Here is a 20,362-nt window from a genome sequence, read left to right on the forward strand (position 1 = left end):
ACTGCACTCCGCTTAAACAAACGGCAGGCTACACAAACCTAATCACGCTCACATCTCATCGGTGCTAATGAGATAAAGACTCCAATTAATCCTGTGCTAATTGCTGTGGCTCATTTTCAGAAAGTATTCAGATGCAAGTGTGGTAATGAGAGGCAGACTGCACTGAAGGCTGGAGGTGCGTCCCGTCGCCTGGAGCCGGATGGGCACAAATTACATTTCTTACACAAATCACTGCACTGCTTACAGTCACACTCACGCCACAGCTGCTGCTGTACTGAGCAACAGAACAAACCAGCACTATCTATCTATCTATCTATCTATCTATCTATCTATCTATCTATCTATCTATCTATCTATCTATCTATCTATCTATCTATCTATCTATCTATCTATCTATCTATCTATCTATCTGTCTGTCTGTCTGTCTGTCTGTCTGTCTGTCTGTCTGTCTGTCTGTCTGTCTGTCTGTCTGTCTGTCTGTCTATCTATCTATCTTAGTCACAAATATCAACTATTAGATATGTGTGAAAGCCAGTTTCTGCCACTGAATAATAATAATAAATAAAGTGTAAATTTTGAGATAAAAATGTAATTTAGTATTTTTGAATTCTGTGGTGGAAAGGAAAAAAATAATAATAATTGAGATATAATTAAAAACAGAATTCGGAGGGGGAAAAAAAGTCAGAATCACAAGATATAAACACTGACTTTAAAAATTAAATAAAACTAAATGCTGACTTTAAAAAAAAAACAATCCATTACAGAATATTTTTTTAAATGGTAATTATGTTTTTTTTAATTCACAATTTTGACTTTTTTTTCTTGCAATTTTAAGATTATATCTCACAATCTGGACTTCTATTCTCAGACTTGCAAGGAAAAAAGTCACAATGACCTTTTTTAGTTTTTATTATATGTTGCAAACCAGCTTCCATGTATTATGCATGTTTGATAAATTATAAACTAAAAAAACTAAAAGAAACAAAGATTTCTATTTCAGCTCTTGCTTTGTATCATTTTAACGCCCAAACTGCATGTCTTTTCATGTTCTTATAGATCTTTCCTGCTGTATTCATCTGCTATCATTATGCTCTGCAGTTTCAATAAATGATCCCTGGTTTTTATCGCAGCAGATGAATGCATGTACTGTAATTGTGTAAATTGTGCATGATGATTAAAGAGCAAAGGTTAAGAGGTTTTCCTCTCCTGGAGGTCACTGTCACCGAGCAGGTCGGACTGTAATGGTCTTGAACGTCTCCTCTGACACAATGACATTCATAGAGACCTCATTAAGGTTAGTGATGCCATTAACGCTGCACACGTGAACCTACGGCACAAGGCAGGTCCTTTGTGAAATCACCGCCCGTCTCGTCCTCTGGCCTCTTCAGCTCCTCTGCCGTCTTCCAGCCGTTCCTCTGATGCTCTTTAATTGTAGCACTCATGGTTTTCATCTTTTTCTTCCCTGTGTTGACATGCTGTAATGGTCTGTGCTTTCAGAGTGGACGTGCGTCGCCTCTGCCATTACAGAAGCCATTTTCATTCCCAGCGGCTGGACGTTGGCTCTCTCTAAATCACCTGCTCGTGTAATTGCTCCATACTTAGCCGAACAGCTCTGCTCTGCACTCTCAGCACGAGTGCATTAACTTGAGCTGGTGCGTCAAACTACAGCTGACAAACCACACAAATGAAAAATCACAAACCATTGCTTTAAATGGAAATTCTGTCATCCTTTACTCTCATGTCATTCCATGCATCTATGATTTAGTTTCTCTTGTAGATGCAAACAAATGCAATGCAAATACTCATATCTATCTACAGTCTAGAACATGTTGTTGTTGTTTCTACCTAACTACTGGATGGAGGCTGTTGGGTCGTTATGCTGGGTTGTTTTTGCCAGTGTTGGGTAGTTTTTGTGTTCATCTCGCTGACCGCTGAAACTATACACCCCTCCTCCTCCCTCCGAAGGAACAACACAGCTGTTGGGTTCCAGTAGAAGCGCAGGCTTTTGCGTCCTCTTCAGAGATCATCAGTCTACATGCTTCACTTTGTTTTTGTATTATATGTGTCCCTGGAGCACGAAACCAGTCTTAAGTCGCTGGGGTATATTTGTAGCAATAGCAAAAAACATGGTATGGGTCAAATAATTTTTCTTTTCGAAATATATATTTTTCTTTTATGCCAAAAATTAAATAAAGATCATGTTGCATGAAGAAATTTTGTAAATGTACTACCTTAAATATTTTTGATTAGTAATATGCATGGCTAAGTATTCATTTGGACAACTTCAAAGGCGATTTTATCAATATTTAGATTTTTTTGCACCCTCACTTTTTTGCAACACAGCATTGTAAAAAAATTAAATAATAATAATAATCTCAGGAACCTAAAATATGCATAATTTAGTCACATCAAGGGTCGAATCAAATATACAATTTATCCACTTTTTGTGTGCGTGTGCACTGTACTGTTGATTTCCATCGCTTTATTGGCTGAAATGTCCGCCCAATAGAGAAAAGTTCTGCTCAGCAAGAACAAAAATTAGAGGCAACACAGTGCAGCTCCATCGATTTTGTGACAATTGGAGAAAATCGAGCATGAAAACGAGAGGGAAAGTTGTAATTTGCTCTTTGTGACTCGAATCAAAGGCTGCAATGGATCTTTTGTGACTTCTGGAGCAGAAAATGATTGAAATCAAGTCGCTGTTATCGGTCAGTCACAAATAACAATTTTGCTTTATGAACCTCCGGTAGCCTACTGCAGTGCTTCAGGTGAAATTATTACTAGCAGATGCATTATTGCAAATCATGCAACAGTTGAATCAGTCATGCAAATCTGATTGGTTTTCACCAATGCTGCCACAAGCATTCAGAAGTGAAATGCAACCTCTCATTTTTCAATCACACATCCTCATATTGTTCAGCCATTACTCTGAATATTGTCTATGATGTTATTTTGTCTAGCAGAGTCATTCTTATAATTTGCATTTTCACCTGAGGTTGATTTTCATCGCTTTATTGGAAGGACAGTCGCAGGATTTTCCTCCAGAGTGGGCGGGACTCTGTTCTGGCTGTCGGCTCAGCTAATGATCGCAGAAAGCCCATTGGCTAATTACTCAGTCAGCGCGGTATTGGCAGCTGACCACACGCCTATCGATCAGATCCCTCAAAACACAAATTAATCAGGCCATATTCTGGCCTGAGAAAAGATGGATTTGAGCCAAGGCGGATACTTAACCGAGTGAGATGTTCTTGCATCGACTGATCTTATAGGACAGATTCTGATAATATTTGCAGAGGGATTAATGCATGAGGATGCTATTGACAGAGAATAAACCTGCTGAGAGTTTGACTGGAGAGATGCACTCAGACTCTTAAAAAACAGTCATGATAAGCATCTTTTTTTAATGTTTCATGCTCCATAAGTGTTCAAATCTACTGTATATCCTGAAGAGATTTTGAACTGTAGTGGTTACATTTGTGAAACATTACAGTTTTGCTGTTTGCTGGGCAGTTTTGAGACTGTGGGTCATTGTTTGCAGCGATGAGTTTCATATTCATCACCAGACATTCAGCAGCTCGTCTCTCCTGAGGCTGCATGTGAAATTAGATTAAAGCGAAGTTAAATATGGCAGCTGATATTTTTAGAAGAAAGACTTCTTACTTTCTTGTTTGGCCAGTTTTATGGAGAGTAACATAAATAAGGTTTTTTAAATAAGGATTTGAATACTTTTGCAAAGCCCAAGATTGATGTTGCATGCATTTCTTATAAACACCTTCTTAATTTATAAAAAAATAAATAAAGACACCGCTGTTCAATTAGGACTGAAAAAAGTGGACCATCTTTAATAAAATAAAGAGAATTTTACTGTAAAATTACATGAAATGTCCTGTTAGATCTATTTCAGTTTTTCGCTGTATGCAGTAAGAAAACCATAACATTTTTAATGTTCAAATCACTATGCTTTTTTTCCGATGGTGTATATTTTATGCATCATGTCTATGCAGGTGGTGCACTAGGTGTTAGAACAGAGACTGTGTGTGTGTTTGAGAGCACAGAAGTATCTCAAGAAACAGCAACAAGCCTGTGTGATTTCAGCCTCTTTCTGACAGACTTTCAGGAGTTGTTTCTCATTGCAGTCATGCCCGCAGTAAATACCTCACTTTACCCACACTGCTCCTGTCGTGACCTCTGACCTCCGTCCGCACTGCCATGTTCCCGGCTCAAGGCCAGCCGGCCGTCAGCGCTGCAGAAAAGTGGGCGGTAATTCACAGCCCTCCACATCACCTGCAAGAAGCTATTGATTTTTATTTCCCCGATCTCCAGAAGAGAAGCTGAGAAAAGATTAAAAACACTGTCAGTCTGGAGTTGAATAAGGATGGTGAGCAAGAACGAGAGAGAGAGAGAGAGAGAGAGAGAGAGGGAGAGAGACCCTTTACACTCTTAAAGAGATACTTCATCCAAAAATTACAATCCTTTTAAACCTTTTGTGAAAATAGAAGATGCTGAAGAATGTTCATGCTGCTGTTATATTGAAAGTGGATTGGGATCAAGCTCTTCAAGGACATAAAACAACAATTAAAATCTGATAACAATAGCAGAAAAAAACTTCTGAGCTACTTTACAAGTCTTCTAAAGCTATTTTGAGGATTAGACCGAATATAAGCCATATTTTCCACATCAAACAGTGAAGAGTTATTTAAATGGAAATAGTGAGACATTTTCATAGCGCATCTGTCTTCTGACTCTAAGCCATCGCTTCTGGCCAAAACATGAGCCAATTATCCATGATAACGCTTCCTCGAGTAAAAAAGTCCATCTTCGGTTGTCTCTCACATCAAAATCCACCCACATATTTGTTTAGACTGACACACAGTTTTTCACTTCACAAGATGCTTACTGATGGACTGGAGTGCTGTGGATTATTGTGATGTTTTTATCAGCTGTTTGGACTCTCATTCTGACGGCACCCATTCACTACAGAGCAGACATTAATGAGATACTGATGCAATGCTACATTTCTCCAAATCTGATGAAAAAACAAACTCATCTACATCTTGCATGGCCTGGAGGTGAGTAAATATCAGCTTTTTTTCAGTACGGAGTTAAATATATTTACAATGAACTATATATATATATATATATATATATATATATATATATATATATATATATATATATATATATATATATATATATATATATATATATATATATATATATATATATATATATATATATATATATATATATATATATATATATATATATATATAAACGTTCTTAAATGAAGATGCATTTACTTGAGAAGCAAAATGACACAAGATATTAAGAATTGTTTTTGAGAAATTCATCAAAATTAAGTTATTTTACACTTCAAAGGATGAAAAAAATATATATATGTACCAGTGGGTTCAGAAAAAGACTTGTTTTCACATTTTTTCTCCTTATTGACAAGAAAATAAGCTCCCTTAATTTTGATAAAATTTTCAGAAAACAATATATTTTTTTTAATTTAGCTTGTTTTGCTTGCTTTAAGAATGGTTAACAAATGAAAAATAAATACAGAGTACTAAAATGTATTTGAAATACATTTATTTCATGCAAAGTATATTACAAATACATTTACATATTTATGTACTTAAAAATACCTTGCAATTGTACATTTAGAACTAAAATGGTATGCTTAAAGTCTGCTAAACTGGAACAACTAATTTTGTACTTAATTCACTTTAACTGTGTGGTATACTGAATTATGTCTGATTGGGCTAAAGAGGAACTATTGCAAGTATACTTCAGGTAAACTTTAAATATCTTGCTTTTAAAGACCGAAATTATTCAGAGATCCTACAATAGTGACATTAAACCACATTTTTAGGCTTAAGTAGTATTCCAAATTAAGGTTAATTATAATTTTAAAATATGCAGTTAATATGTTTCAGTATGAAACAAATGTATTATAAATATATATTATATATTATATTTTTTTTACTAGGGCAGATATTTGTACTGGAAAAAGAGATACAAATGCTGAGAAACAAGATCATCATTTCATTGAATGTGTGAAAATGACAGAATATTGGTTTCATGTGAACTGTTATTTAACCCTTTGCACACTGAATGCTCATAAATCTTGAAACTCTCTGGAGGATGGCACACATCTATTTACAAACGCAGATCGCTGTGACCGGTTATGTGTCAGTGGAGACATGAGAGATGTTCATTATTACCAATGGGCTTGATGGAGTCATTGCTTTCAGGACGTGACATTTCAAAAATCCTTAACTAAATTGCACTGCATTTGTTATTTCCCTAATGCCCTTCAAACAATGTTTGGGGATTCAATTGTATGGCTGGAATATTGGATGTGTTATTGGTTAAACTGATGGCTCACTAGATTAGTTCAGTGCTGGTTCCACGCATTTATCATGGGTAATGACCAGCCTGGCTGTTACACAACACAACTTTCATCATTAATGACAAGCTCTGATTGTTTGCACTGCATCCCTGCCGTCATGTGTTACAGTCACTGCGGTTTGCATGCATGTGTGTGTCCGTCAGGATTGATGCATCTCTGCGGTGCTGAAACTGCATTTTATTGGCCTCCACCTCCTATGAAATACTGTCTTATCATCAGCTGTACATGAGTTGCCATAAGACATAAGAATGGCACATTGTGACAGCAAATACACAACCAAAATCTCATGAATAATCAAATATTTTCAAATGTAATTTTAATCCATCATGTTTTACTCAACTTAGTCACTCAGAGTGCTGAACTAGAATTCTGAAATAAAGTTATTTCGGTCAATTTCCAATTTAAAAACAGACTACTCAGGTAATCTTAATTCACATATGTCATAATCATAACTTCTAAGAAGATTTTTTAAAAATGATGTTTAGACTTTAAGATTTATTTAAGTGCAAAATAATAATAATAATAATAATAATTTACTCCAAAACAGCCAAAATGGAAACTTTACAAAAAATAAAAAATTACAACAAAAAACTAAAATGATACATTTCCATTACTTGTAATATACTAAATGTTTAATAAAAAAATTAAATGCATATATATATATATATATATATATATATATATATATATATATATATATATATATATATATATATATATATATATATATATATATATATATATATATATATATATATATATATAAAATATGTTTTATAGGGCAGATATTTGTACTGAAAATAAAAAGGAAAAAAAGGGAAAAAAACTATGTTTGGTAAAACTAAAGTAATAAAATAACTAAAATAATCACAGAATTTATTAAAAAGACATGAATAAATACAATTGTAAAAAAATTATACAAAAAAATAAATGTTTATTTTGAAATTAATAAAATGTTGTTGTTGTTATTGTTGTTTATTTCAACTTGAAGTTCTAAAATAGCTTAAACTGAATTGATTAAAAACAAAAATAATAAATACATAAAGTTAATACAAAAATGAATTCTAATTAATAAAATGGAAAATAAAAGCAGGGCTATTATCGGTAACTAAAACTACCAAAAATAAAACATTTTTGTAACATGAAACTAAATGATTCACCAAAGTTAATATACATTAAAAATATTTTAAATTAATAATTGATTTTAGTATACTTATTGATAAAAACAAAAACTATAAAAAATTACAAAAACAATTACTAAAACGTTAAAATGAACTGAAAACAGAAGATTAAATAAATAAGATTTATTTAAAAAATGTAATATCTAAATAAATACCTAATACTAAAATAAGTCAATAGTTCACCCAGAACTACTCAGATTTCTCATAATGCCATAAGTCATCTGAACTGTTCTGGAGATATTAACCGTTCAAAGCTTGACTGCAAATCTTGACTTGAAGAATCAACACGATGGTAATCATTTTCATTTTGAGGTGAAATATCTCAGAGGTTAAGTAGATTCTGTTTGGCTTTTTAGGCAATTTCATTATCTGTTTGCATGAAATTTACCAAATTATTATTACACATATGCCTGTTCTTATTCTTTCTTCGATCTGAAAGAAACTCTTGGAAGTTCAAGAGTGGAAACGCACAGATTTGTCTTCTGAAGATCTGCGGCTCACGGGAACGATGTCACACCTGAAATGATGTTTTCGTTCATGTGTCATGTACAATAAAAGTGCTGGTTAAATCTCTCGCAGTTATACAGCGTTTGTGCGTCTTCATTACATGCTTCAGATATTATAGAGCAGATTTTTATTCATCTCTGTCTTTTCGTTAAGCAATAACTCATGAAGATGTCTTTCTGTACTAATGGCATTCTATTTTCCTGAGCATCTACACACCTACTTCTCCCTCAAAAACAAAACCGCTTCTCGTGACAAATGAGCATCTTTCATCAGCGGCTTCTGTGTTTTAATATATCAAAGAAATCCAAATTAATTCTCCACTGGAGGGTCTGGGATAAATCTGCCCATTTACTTGATCACCTTGAAAGTGCAGGGCCACACGTGAAAATATATGAATGCAATAATGCAGCCCGCATTCAGCTTTAGTAATGCATTTACATATTAAAATGATCTGCAGCCGCAAGCTGTAATTTCTAGTTGGACACACACATAGATTGTGTGTTGGAAAAGCATATTAGTTTTGCTTTTGGATTTTAATTTATTCTGCCTTCCAGCCTGATTCAGACTAACACAACAACCCTTCCCCCAAACTCATCACCCACTCCAGCTCTCCAGCAGCCCGCATTACAATATTCCTCCTTCATGCTTTCCAGTGGGAAAAGACAAGGCCTTCTGACCTGGATATTTTTAGTGCATGCATTACAAAAATCAATTCTTTAACAAATGTTGGTCCTAGATGCTGACTGGTCAACCTGGTGCTTATCACTTATAGTCTCATAGTCTTTTTTTCTCTTTATTATTAATAGGGTTTGGATGGATTGGTAACATGTAGCATTAAAACAAAAGGAAAAACAAATTTCTCTGGAAAATTAATTATTTTACGAAATGCTGTTTTTTACATTGTGAATGTGAATTGTATAAAATATATTATTTTTGGAAAATAAAAAGCATACATAAAGGTCCTTCTATAAACATAACCATTAATAAGGTGTAATCAGATCTCACCAGTGTTATTTTAGATAATATTATAGTTTGTATTAATATTTTTACATTTTTATTTTAATAATTTCCCTTTCATTTTGTTTTGTATTTCATTTTTATTAGTGTTTTATGTCTACTTTATATTAATTTATAATTTTTGCACATCAAGTTAAAATAAATGAAATTTATTTATTACAAAAAATATATTATTTTGTTTATATTTAGTATTTTATGAAAGTATTATAGTATATATATATATATATATATATATATATATATATATATATATATATATATATATATGAAAATGTAGAAATTAGATTGTACAATCTCATAAGAATTAGCCAATTAAATTTTGCTAATTCAAATTGCCAAAACTAAAAATGTTTTGTATTACATTTACATTTGCATTTACATTTACGCATTTAGCAGATGCTTTTATCCAAAGTGACTTACATTGCATTCAAGCTAAACATTATTATTTTTTTTTTATCAGTATGTGATAAATAAAAAATAACGAAATAAATAAATAAAAATTTGTCATTTTAAAGCCAACAGTGAATACGTTTTTCAAGATTTAGTTTAGAGATCAGAAATATGATTAACTGGGCAAGTATGTCAATCACACACTAAGAAAAAGTTTTTGTACAAACGTTACAGTCTTCACACAGACTGTCTGATGCAGCTCAGAGCTGGCATCAATGCATTTACACTGCAATCTCATGCTTTGTCTCTAGGGGATGAGGCGGATCAGAGCAGGCATAATTTATGACTTTTATGCAGCATGACTTTAAACTTAGCCATGTTAAGATATCTATAGTTTTTATGTTGCATAAATTATAGCACAGATTCAACACACTGTCACTTTAAGATCAGAGTGAGTTGCTTTGTGTGTAATAAACTAGGGATAGTGGAGTTGTGTATGTTTATTGTGAAATAAAATGTTCATTTATAAAAAAACAAAAAAACAAAAAAAACATCAATCTTAAATAATGATGCTGTGACGTTCTTTCCAAACCTATGTTATTATGAACACTCATTTATTCATTTAGCAGACCTTTTGAGATGTTTTTCCTCATTTAAACAGTATTTTTTTCTGAAGCAGATTTTATCTTTTATAGTGTAACTACATTAATATGTTATGATGAATCAGTTTGCCGCTGAATTTTTTTTACATTTTTTACCAAGTTTTATTTACATTTTTCTTTAACAGTGTAGTATAGATGTGGCCATTTATAAGTTATTGGCCATAACATGATATTATATATTAACATCAGAGCTTCCCTCCTCTTCTAATGATCTAGACTTGGAGCTTTAAACTTTCTTTTTGTACTGAGGATGTTTTAATATTACAAAGAGCTCTTAAAATTTGATTTCTCGTGTCAGGACCTATTGAATAAATCAATTGTCGAAGAATTAAACTAGGCTGCAATAGCTAATGGAGATTTTTCTTATCTCCAGATGTTTCTGCTGAGAAAACGACGTCATTAATCTAACGTGTCTCCTCCTTCAAAACAGATCTCAACAATGTCTCGAATAACGTCAGAGACCTCAATCTGAACTTCTCTCATCAGAATCTCTCTGGATTGAAGGATCTGAGCTGCTCTCATTTGTATTTTCCAAAAAAGATTTAAACAAAAATCTGAAACCTCTTTAACATTTTAGACCTCTTTGCTCCACAACATTAATAGGTATTCATTTTATTAGTTATTAATAATATGAATAATTATTAAGCATTTTTCATTTTGAATAAGAATACCAATTACTTATTATATTATAGTATTATTATTATTAATTTTGTATCTCTATACACTTACGATATGATAACAAGTGACACATTTGTGTCTTTATTATATAAAAATCTGCAACAAAGTACAGTCTATGCATCCAATCTCTGGATGGTGACACCAGTTTCTGACTTCATGCGCCATCAAATTAATCAATATGAATTGTATTACTTTTAATATTAATATGCATTTAATTTATATTAATTAATAAACCACATCAGAGATCTCAACATGAATTTTTCTCTCGCAGTTCTCAAATGAAGACCTAATCTGCTCTCCATGTTCATTTTATATCTGTATATGACAACTAGTGACTCGTTTGTGTCTATTTTTATTTTCCCAGAGGATTTCGGGATAATAATCTGAAACAAAGTACAAAGTAAGTCTCCCGAGCTGTATAAAACGGCAACTTCAGAACAATGAAATCTAGTTTGAAGAGCTACTAACTCATTGTATTTTCCTATATTGTGGTCACACAGGTGCGAGACATGCAAATATTACCCAGCTGCCACCGGGACCGGCCTGTATCGGTGTGTTTATTTGAGAGAAACCGGGAGGTTATGTTTAGCAGGAGTGATTACAGATGCACAGAGTCACAAACGTGAAGCCGAGGCCCGGGTGGATTGGAAGCAAGCTGTTCTCCGCAGCCCCTCCCAGCCCAAACACACACTCCCAGCATGCCGAGCTGTCAGCCAGGAATCTCTCATAATGAAGGCTAAAATATTTTATTCAGATTTATTAATTTGAAAATGAAGCGTGCCTGTCGGCAGAGGGACAGCTCTTCTCAATCTGTCATCTGTGAGGCGCGCGCCGGTGACACCGCCATACATTTGTCTTGTCGGATCTGACAGTCGGATTCTCCCGGGCGCTTCTCCGCCAGGGATCACCCAGGGATTTTTAGAGCGGAATAAAACACATTCCGACAAGGAACAGCCTCTTTATTAATGCAAATTAGGCTTGAGAAAACACCCGCACCAGGCACTTGGCTTGAGACACCTGATTGTGTGTATGTGTGTGTGTGTGTGTGTGTGGTTTTAATAAAAGCAGTGTGTGAGTGACTGAGGGTTCGAGAGCTCCCACACAAACCTGCCAGTCTCGGCTGTGACAGACCCCCAGAGCTACGGGGGGTTTATCTCACCAAAGCCCATCCAGATACAAACCAACACAGCCGCCCACTGGGACGCGCACACGCTGGTTTGACTGCTGGAGATTGGGTGGCCGAAACAAACATTGGCACGAACGTTGCATTCATTTGTTTAAGGGTCGATAAGGATTTTCAAGAGGGTTCTCTCTCTCTCTCTCTCTTTCTTTCTCTTTCTCAGGAGTAGCAGGCTTTTAATGAGACTTCTTGTTCATTTCAGTCATGGTGACTACACTTGGTCAGTGTCACCTGTCAAATGTTTGACTTTGTGCCCAACAAAATTTATTTGTATTAATATGTATTAATCAATAGCAATATTAACTGATAATATGAACAGTAACAAAACAATAATCATTTTTAATTTTTAATTGCAAATTGCTTTCTGAATTATTATTATTATTATTATTTTTATTGTTTGTTTTTCAAGAATAGAAACCTTTTAATGTGAATTTCTGTTCACTACAGTCTCTGGATGTTGACACCTCTTCAACATTTTGACTTTATGCCTCAAAATGACTTAATGACTTAATTGTATTCATTGTTTTTATACTAATTAATTAATATTATCTATTGCTCATATAAAATATTACCATCATAAAGAATAGGAGCCTTTTAACGAGGTTTTGTTCATTCTGAAACCCCTTCAACATTTTTGACCAACAAAATGTATTATTAATAAATTAAATGCAAATTTTTATTCATTTGTAATAATAATAATAATAATAATAATTACACATAGATCTATTAATATTTAGTAATATAAACATTAAAATATTTCAATCAATTTTATATTATTTTTCTTGGTCGAAAATGTATTTTTCAATGCTGAGATTTTTTCACGAATAACAGCCTCTTAATGGGACTTTTTGCCTCATTATAGTCTCTGGATGCTGACAATCTTAATTGCATTAATTAATTTATATTATTATGCATTTGTTTTAAATAAATTATTTTTGATATCAATACAATTGCATTTAAATTAAAAACATAAAACATGACCCTGACATTATTAACTTCCATACTTTTTCCGTCATATTGAATATCAATCAGTCAGTCCGTTTTGTGGATCCTGAGGCACAGGCTACTTGCTTGGTCAACCAACTTCACTAGAAAGTCCATGTAGTTCAACAATTGACTTATGGCTATAGCTGAAAGGTGTGTGACGTGGCAGTGTGTGTGTGTGTGTGCGCTTGAGTGACTCTGGCCTGGATGAGCACAGTCGAGTTGTTGCTTTCTTTCACCAAGCGTCCCGTGACATTTATCTCTCTTCACCTGCTCTGTGATGGAGATCCAGAGTGACGTGTCTCCCTCTCTCCCTCCGTTTCTCTCTCTCACTGCTAAATTGTCCCACTTCTTCTTCCAACACAACTCACCAACATCTCGTGTGAACGACCAGCATCAAAACATGATGGTAACCAGAAACTTGGCTCTTCATTTTGCCATCTAACTGAAATTATTTCATTATTTTTTTAATTTGTTTTTTTACAATATTATATTTTATAATACAGTATTCCCCCCTATTAAATTATGTTACTTACAAATGTTATACATGTTGAGAATTCATTGAGAAAATTGCAAAAAAGAAAAAAAAAGGCTTTTCTCAATGAATGAAATCTCTATGCTGTTAGATATGAGAGATATAAGCAGTTTGCATGTATACACTTATTATTCCTGTTCATCCCAAAGATCATCAGTCTTTGATCAGTCTTTTAGTGGGGTGGAATATTCAGTGACTCTTTCTGTAGTTACATCAGTACGCCTGTAGATGGCTTCATGAATCAGATTAAATGATTCATTGACACAATTAGTTTAAAGCTGCGGTAGGGAACTTGTGAAGCTCTAGCGGTTAATAAACAGAACTGCTTGCGTCTTGCGGAAGAACATCGTAGCCGGAACTACTTCTTCTCTGTTTATGTCTATGAAGAATCACAAAGGTACTGGGTTACTCCGCCGCGGTATCCCCGAAGCAATCTAAAATAGTCCGAATATAAACACTTATTATAGGTGCACCCTAGTGATTCAGGACAAGCTAAAAACACGGTTTGGAAAATGGATTCATGGTGTATTCGCTTATTATATACATTTTTCTACATTTTGAACAGAAACAAAGTTACGGACCGCAGCTCTGATTGGTTATTTTTTACCGGGAGCGATGGAGTTTCTGCAAATGGCAATAGGACACTGGGAGGAGCCAGAGGAGCTTGATTTTTTTCACAGATTATCTGTCTCATATTCTACTGTCAGGACATAATGACGGGTTTAATAAATATGTAAAATATATTTTTTTACAAAAGTTCCCTAAAGCACCTTTAAAGCACTGATTCATTCAGGAATCAAGTCATTTAATTATTTACTTAATTCAAAAAAAAAAAACTGTATAAACTCAGGAAACAAACTATCACTGAACAGTCACCGGATCACGGATTTGTAAAAAATAAAAATAAAATAAAATAAAATTCAGTAACAAATCGTGTTTTTATTGCCGTTCTTTACAAAATAAAAACAATTGTAATAATCGTATTGTTATTAATTGTTTCAGTGAAATAAATTACATATCCAATTTGTGTTATCATGCTCCATATTGTAAGCAATTCTAAAGATATTTTAAATGAATGTTGTTGGCGTATACTTAGAGGAAAGATCTGATTTCTCATGACACTGGTGGTCTCTCTCTACACAATAATGCAAATTGAACATGGTGGGCAAGGAACAGTTAAAAAGAGGCTGTCAATCAGATAAAAGTGTGTGGGCATGATGGGATTGTTCAGTTACCTAAATGGATGAGATTGCTAATTGTTTATATTCTCAAACATGATGGAGGTCATACAAGAGCTCCAGTCTGTCAAAAATGATAAAGAACATGCATATACATTATGCCACTGAAATAAAAACACACTTCTGGGATGCTAAATGTGATTATACCAAAAGAGACTCTCATTTCAGGTACAGTGGGAAGCTGTTGTGGAATATCTTGAAAAAATGCATAAAAAAATGTTTTGTGTCTTTTAGACCTCTATTCAGTCCTTATGTTTTATGTAATACGGAAAATATGATTCAGCCACATCTGTAATCTTTATGACACAGCTGTACAGGATTGAGCTTTCAACTGTATTTTCTTTCTTTTCTTCCTTTCCTGTAGAGTTTTAGTGTAGTTACCCAGCTGACCTGCATTAGTTCATTAAACCTAAATTCAGAGAATCATCTGGCAGAGAGAGCGAGAGAGAGAGAGAGAGAGAGAGTCACCTTCTCTTCTGCCCTCCTCTATCCGGCCTGCTCATCCTGACTCTTTATAAATGGCCTTTAAAAGCCTTTTTTATGTTGTTGTTTTTCCCTCATACAGTAAATGGAGCCATAATTTAACATTTTAATGCATGTTAATGTGTTGTTTAACCTTCTCTCCACAATCAAGTCTCTCTAAAAGGTTAACCTTGAACATGGGCCAGTTCAGACAGTAATGTACTGAGAGAATCATCACTGTCTACAGGTCCGTCTTCAAACATATATACAGTATTTTAGTAGAAGTTTATAATATACATTTATTTAATAAATGCATAGAGCAAGGAGTTTTACTTTGTGTGCGGTACATTTGGCAAACATTCTAATGCCCTGTTTTCAGTGTAAAAACGTACTAAAGTGCTTCTCATGATTGTTTTCCATCTCCCTTTAATGTTATTCCATAACTTCCATTGATGGAAACTTAATTCATCTGTCTCAGTCCATGAGCTGTGAAAACAATCCCTCTCTGTACACGTATAAGAGCATGTATGGAGTGTCTGATTGAATTTTCTGAACTACTTACGTGTCTCTGAGGACACTTTTCCACTCTAGGACTTTTCATTTGTTTCCTTGGCAGCTGTTTGTGTGTGTGTGTGTGTGTGTGTGTGTGTGTGTGTGTGTGTGTGTGTGTGTGTGTGTGTGAGTGCTGCAGAACATCAACTTCATGAGTTCATTAGATTGTGGGATAGCTGCAGGGTCAAAGGTCAAAGGCAGTTTAGGCACATTTTACGGCGCTCTGCAAAAGATTCGCTCTGAGTTTAAAAGACACAGCATGATTATAAAGTGATTTATCATGGAAAACAGATTTGTCCATTTCTTGAGAATGACAGAGAATTTAGTGTAATAGATCCATATTCTCATCTTCATAAACAGAACCATTCAAAAGTTTGGGGTCAGTAAAATTATCTTTAAATTTTTATTAGTACTTCTATTGAGAAAGGATGCATTAAATTGATCAAAAGTGACAGTAAAGACATTTGCAATGTTACAAAAGAATTCTGTTTCAAATAAATGCTGTTCTTTTGTACTTTCAACTCATCTGTGAATCCTGAAAAATAAAATGCATCACGGCTTCCACAAAAATATGAAGCACCACAATTGTTTTCAACATTGATAATAATCAGAAATGTTTCCTGAGAAGCACATCAGAATATTAGAATGATTTCTGAAGATCATGTGACACTGAAAAGCTTTGATTACAGAAATTAGCTTTGATTACAGAAATTACATTTTACAGTAAATTAAATTGGAAAACAGCTTTTTAAAATTGTACTAACATTTCAGAATGTTACTGTATTTTTGATCAAATAAATGCATGAGCATGAGTTTTCTTTCATTAAGACAAACATGAATATTACTTATGTATGTGTTTGTATATACCATACTGTATATGTGTATGTCCATGTGAATTTCCCCTGTAGGTTAGCCATTCATAACAGAGGGGAGGATACAGGAGGAGAAGAGAAGAGGAGAGGAGTGCAGATGGCACACTAACATAATGAAGCTTGCAAATAAACAAGCAGTTGATGGATGTGATGGAGCAGACGTGCAGCTGATGGAGAGCGGACTGTGATGGCAGCAGAAGCTCCTGAAGAGCTGGAGATGTGGCTCTGGGCGAGTGATTAGTATGTCTGCCGTAACACAGCTCCTCTTTGTTCTGGGCTCTATCGATTCTTTCAGACTCGTCTCTCGTCTATCCTCTGCTGGCATGTTGCTCAAAGCGTTCCCGAGGTCCCTTGATGCCCTGGAACAGTGCTAAACACTCATAGCACGTGCACTGATCTCTCACAAGTCTGTTTGTGTCGTATACCTACAGCGTTAACTTCCATGTAGAGAGGTCACTGTCATAGATCTAAAAGCTTTTCTGGTCTTTAAGATGCTTGACTACTTAGATAGCGATGCTGACTCAACCAGACAATGTTTGGACGACCAAAGCCTGTTTGAAAAGTCATTATTGTGCAATTGCAGTATGTGCCATTAGTGCTGAATACACACTTAACACTTCGTCCAGGATCAGTCCAGGATCTGCAGCGGTGTGAGAGGAGTCTCCTAGTGGAGAGGAATGACCCTCGGCACAGAGAGAGATCCTGCGATCCACTACACGACTGCATCGCTGTCAGCTTCAATCCACTCACAGAACACACACATGCAAGCGTGACGTGTGTTAGTGTGGAGCGGCACAGATCGTGTGACTGCGCTGTGTGCAAAGTGAGGTTTTAACTGATCACTGTAAAGCTCTTTCATTGATGAGAAATGTGAAATAGGATTTGGCATTAATTCATGTCTTTATTGATATGCAACTGCAGAGCCTTGATGCTGTCTTAAGTCGTATGTCATTACCATTCCTGGTTGTTCTTTTTATGGTGTTAAAACTGTACATTGGGTATTTTATTTACAAGTTTACTAACGCCCACAGAGTTTGGTAAAAAAGCTCCACAAATGTACAACAAATGCATGTATGTTTATTTTAAATTAACATTTGATGATCCTTTCTGCTCCTTTGAAAACTTTTTACTGTATTTTAATTAGGGCAGAAATAACTGCATGGAACAATATATAAAAAACAACAACAACAACCTTGTCTTGATAATGATACAATGAAATAGAAATCAAAGAGTGGATGATCCTGTGGTTTTCCATATGGATAGGACAAGGAATGTGTCTTCCCATTGTTGTATTTGACATCGTGGTCTGAAATGGACTCTTGTTACTGTTAATAGTTATGAATGTATGACCGCGAATCACATTAGGGTGCCAATAATAATGTCTTATCATAGACACTGAGAGGAAACTATGAGCTTCTGCCACAAACAAAACTGCACATATTTTTCCTGAGAATACTAGTTAATGTTATCAAATTGATCAGTGAGCTAAGTTCCTTCTGACCAGCCAACAAGACATAGCTTATAAATTGCTCAGTATATTATTGGCAAAAATTGGATTCAGTCTTTTCATTAAAATGGTTTTCTTTCAGTTAGCACAGGTTTTGTCCTAATTTATGAACTGATTGATCACTGCAGGCCTCATTGAACTGAGTTTATGTTTTCACTGAATATTGCCAAAAATATCCACAAATAATGTTTTTTTAACTAAAAACTGAGGTGCATAAACTCACATAATTAAGGCCTATGACCAATCAGCTACAAAATGAAGTAAATAAAAAAAAAAGTTCTAATTAAAAGAAAACAAGATTGCAAAAATATTTTTTTTTTTTTTCAGATTTGGTGATAATAGATAGATAGATAAATATAGCACAAGGGTCTGCATAAAATAATTTTTTCCTTCTTTAATAAATCTAATTTTTTTTTTTTTTTTTTTTTTTTTTTTTTGCTGCACTCTAAAAAAAAAATAAAAGTTCCAAAATGGGATTTTCGCAGTGATAACATAAAATAAATATTTCAGTGAACAGTTCTTAAAAGAACCATTTTAATCTAAAATAACCTTTTTCCACTATAAAGAACCTTTGTTAAAGAATGTCAATGGTTCTTCGTGGAATGCTAAAGGAGATCCTTTATTTTTAAGAGTGTATCTTTATTATGCAAGATTATATATTCACATTGTGACTGTGCGGTTGATCTCTAATGCATACATTTTTCATGATTTCATTTCTTAAAATGTCTATAACTACAATTAAAATTCATAATTTTGTGATGATTCCGATCACTAAAATATTTCCAAAGTGAAAAAGCTTAAAAACAAGGCACAAATTAAGCACTTTATTTCAAGTTTAACCCACATTCATAATGTTTCCATGAAGTGTGCGGAGTCTGAACGCTGGTTAGATGGATCTGATGAGCTAATGTGTAGCTGTGCGCTGGTCAGGACAGATGTTTGGACTGTGTGACCGTCTCTCATGCTACATGAAAGATCTCTCAGGGATTCCTATAACACTTGGCAGATGGCGAGATGCACACTACAGAGACGCCATCGCTTCACACACAGGTACAGAGCTGTCCTTTTACAAACTCAAACTAAGGATAAACAGAGAACAACCACGGGACTGTGTGCAAAGTCATTCCAAATACATTCCAAGAAATCCGTCTCTTAGCCAGAGGGTCGCTGCTCAATTTGGAACAGGGAAACTAGCCTGAAGTGTCTTCCATTTATTTTTCGCTCAGGGATTTGCTGGATGTTCTCGGTTGAGTTAAGCAGGCATCTCTCAATCATACACAGTGGATCGAGTGTGTGTGTGTGTGTGTGTGTGTAACCTCCCCCTCTTTCCCAGTGGCAGGAGCACTAGAGTGGATGCTTCAGACCTGGAAGGCACTTTTCAGCCTGGTCACACACACTGAGGCCCTGCTGCTTGGCTGCGCACCATGGGTCACTGGATTACATTAGAAAAACCCAAGCGAACACAGTCAAGCGTGCTGCTTCAACATACCTGACAAAACCCAGCACTGCACTGAACATTAAAACATATCAATGCACTGTGCTCAAACAAGACGTTTAAATAAAATAATTGAATTCAATGCATTTCAGAAACACTTTGCTACTGCTTTAATTAAAAGACAAAATCAGTATGAAAAATATAAAGATTCAGCATTATTCATTGGGACTGAAGTGAAGGACAGAATCATTCGATCATTAATCCTGAATTAAGCACATTAACTGGGTAATAACTGAAACGGATGAAGGACAGGGTCGATTGTTTTGATTGGGAGTTTTACACCTCTGTGTCATATATCTGTTCCTTGGCAGCGGGCTGGAAACTGAGATGGAGTCGAGGAGAGAAAATGAAGGTCTATCACTGGTCAAAGGGGAAAGAGAGACAGACCCTGGACGTCAGACTCAGTGATTTAACTTGTGTTTGAAACATCAGTGTAACACACCCCCTTCCATTTCCCTCATATTAAATGTGTCCAATGAGTTCCTACCACAAATAAATGAATTAAATGACAATAATACGATTTGATAATGTTAATATAGTTTCTTTTAATTGACATATTTAAGTTTTTTTGTATATTGAATGAATGAAAACATACATTTTTATTTAGATTTTTATGATCATACTACTGCAAATTACACAAATAAATAAACATGAATCAGTTTTAATAGTGCTAATAGTGTTTTAATA

Source organism: Carassius auratus, chromosome 31 (genome assembly GCF_003368295.1).
Source record: "Carassius auratus strain Wakin chromosome 31, ASM336829v1, whole genome shotgun sequence".
NCBI lineage: Eukaryota > Metazoa > Chordata > Actinopteri > Cypriniformes > Cyprinidae > Carassius > Carassius auratus.